Consider the following 2,930-nt stretch of genomic DNA (forward strand, 5'->3'; position numbering starts at 1 on the left):
TCATTATTTAAATTCTTCAAGCTAGAAATAGATTCATGACAGGAAGACAACTCAAATGACAGTATTTCATTTTTCTTAATTTCTAAAGCAAGAGACTTTCGAGCACTAACAAACTTGTCATGTTCCTCATATAAAATATCATCTTGCTTTTCTAGCAGTCTATCTTTTTCATTAAGAGCATCAATTAATTCATTAATTTTGTCTACTTTATCTCTATCTAACCCCTTAAACAAATCAGTGTAATCTACCTCATCATCAGAAGATTCCTCATCGCTGGAAGAAGAGTACTTAGGAGTATCTCAAATACGTACCTTTTTCTCCTTAGCCATAAGGTATGTATGGTGTTCGTTTGGGAAGATCGAAGACTTGTTGAAGGCCGAGGCAGCTAGTCCTTCATCCTCAGAGTCGGAGGAGGAGCAGTCGAAGTCCCATTCATTCCCGATGTGTGCCTCGCCCTTGGCCTTCCTATAGTTCTTCTTTTTCTCCCTCTTCCCGTGCTTGTCTTGTGCCTGGTCATTATCGTTATCGGACCATTGAGCTATAAAATGACCAGTCTTACCGTATTTGAAGCAGGAGCGTTTTCCCCTTGACTTGTTTTTGTTGGGGTACTCCTTGCGTCCTTTTAGCGCGGTCTTGAAGCGCTTGATGATGAGTGCCATCTCATCTTCATTGAGCCCGACAGCCTCCACTTGTGCCACCTTGCTTGGTAGCACCTCCCTGCTGCTAGCTGCTTTGAGAGCAACGGTCTGTGGCTCGTAGATGGGCAGTGGACCGTTTAATGCATCGTCCACGTATCGAGCTTCTTTCGCCATCATACGCCCGCTCACGAATTTTCCGAGTATTTCCTCGGGCGTCATCTTGGTGTACCTGGGGTTTTCACGAATAAGATTTACAAGATGGGGGTTAATTACTGTAAATGACCTGAGCATAAGCCGGACGACGTCATGATCCGTCCATCTTGTGCTTACATAGCTTCAGATTTTGTTGACCAGGGTCTTGAGCCTGTTGTAGGTCTGTGTTGGCTCCTCTCCCCTGATCATCGCGAACCTCCCCAGCTCGCCATCCACCAGTTCCATCTTGGTGATCATGGTGGTGTCGTTACCCTCATGAGATATTTTGAGGGTGTCCCAAATCTATTTGGCGTTGTCCAAGCCGCTGACCTTGTTATATTCATCCCTGCATAGAGATGCTAGCAAAACAGTAGTGGCTTGGGTATCTTTATGAATTTGTTCATTTATAAGCACAGGATTATCAGTACTATCAAAACGCATCCCATTCTCAACAATTTCCCAAATGCTAGGATGGAGGGAGAATAAATGACTACGCATTTTATGACTCCAAAAAGAATAGTCCTCTCCATCAAAGTGTGGGGGTTTTCCTAGGGGAATTGATAGTAGACACACATTTGAATTATAAGGAATGCGAGAATAGTCAAAATAGTAGTTTTGATTAACGGTCTTTCTTTTGGACGAGGAGTCGTCGTCGTCGTCATCCCTTGGTGAAGAACAGGAGGCGTCGCTGTCATAGTAAATGATCTTCTTGATGTGCCTCTTCTTCTTCTCGTCTCTCTTCTTGTGACTCGAGCCTGAGTCAGTGGGCTTGTCGTCTCTTGGCTTGTTGAAGAGGGATTCCTTCTCCTTGTCGTTGACCACCATCCCCTTACCCTTAAGATCCATCTCTTCGGGCGGTTAGTCCCTTAGATGAAGAGTACGACTCTGATACCAATTGAGAGCACCTAGAGGGGAGTGAATAGGTGATCCTGGGATTTTCAACACTAAATAGCCAACACTTGGTTATGAAATGTTAGTGCAATTAAAACCAAGTTGCTAAAGTGTGAATTCTAGAAGAAAGTCAATCACAAAAAGATGGACACAAGACACAGTGATTTATCCCGTGGTTCGGCCAATGCCTACATCCACGTTGTGGTGACCTCCTTCGGTCAAGATTGCACTCAATCTCTCTCAAGTGATCCAATGATCAACTTTGAGTACCACAGCTATCTTCCTTAGTAATCTTTCTCCCGTTTGCGAGGAATCTCCACATATTGGAGCCTCTCGCCCTTACAAGTTTATCACAAGAGAAGCACAGTAGTAAGTGAGGGAGAGTAACACACGCAAGACTCAAATCCGCAGCACACACATGCACACAGGCTAAGACTTGAGCTCGAAACACAGCACAGAGGGTTCACAACTCAAACGGAGCTCAAATCACTAACACAATCGATCAAATGCGTGGAGGCGAAGTTCGAGAGTCTTAGGATGCTTAGTGAATGCTTGGTATCCTGCTCCATACGCCTAGGGGTCCCTTTTATAGTCCCAAGGCAGCTAGGAGCAGTTGGAGATCAACTTGGAAGGCAAATCTTACCTTCTGTCGAGTGGTTGAAGCATCCCGATCCTCTGAGACTCAAATGTGATACAATTACTAGTCCCAAGAGGCTAGTAAACACATTTATACATCAGATGATTCTAGATCTGCTTAAATGAGACAAACCTATAAAGGTGGCGAACAACTTTAAGAGTTGGTCCACAACTCGGGACATATCATCAGAGTGGGGCTGAAGCAGCCCGATATACGCAGTGAAGCAATTCAGCGGTCCAACAGCCACAGGCAAGGTTGGGAACAGTCGTAACTCTTACCCGATCTCCTTTTTCTGAAAAACAACAAATAAGAAAGGGTGAGTACAAACGTACTCAGTAGCCCACCTTCACCCGCGGAATGGGGAAATCAGATATAATGCATGGAATATGTGGAGCTCAGAATATTTTGCAGAAACAGCAATATTTTATGCAGGGTTGTTTTGAAAAACATTTTGTACTTTTGCAAAGCGCATCCTCTCCAAAAGGAGCAGGAAGTTTTTCAGTATTATAACCAAATCCCCTGGACTAAACCATCCAGGTATCTCAGCAGTTTCCCACTGGTTTTCATTTCCA

This window comes from Zea mays, chromosome 1 (genome assembly GCF_902167145.1).
Source record: "Zea mays cultivar B73 chromosome 1, Zm-B73-REFERENCE-NAM-5.0, whole genome shotgun sequence".
Taxonomy (NCBI): domain Eukaryota; kingdom Viridiplantae; phylum Streptophyta; class Magnoliopsida; order Poales; family Poaceae; genus Zea; species Zea mays.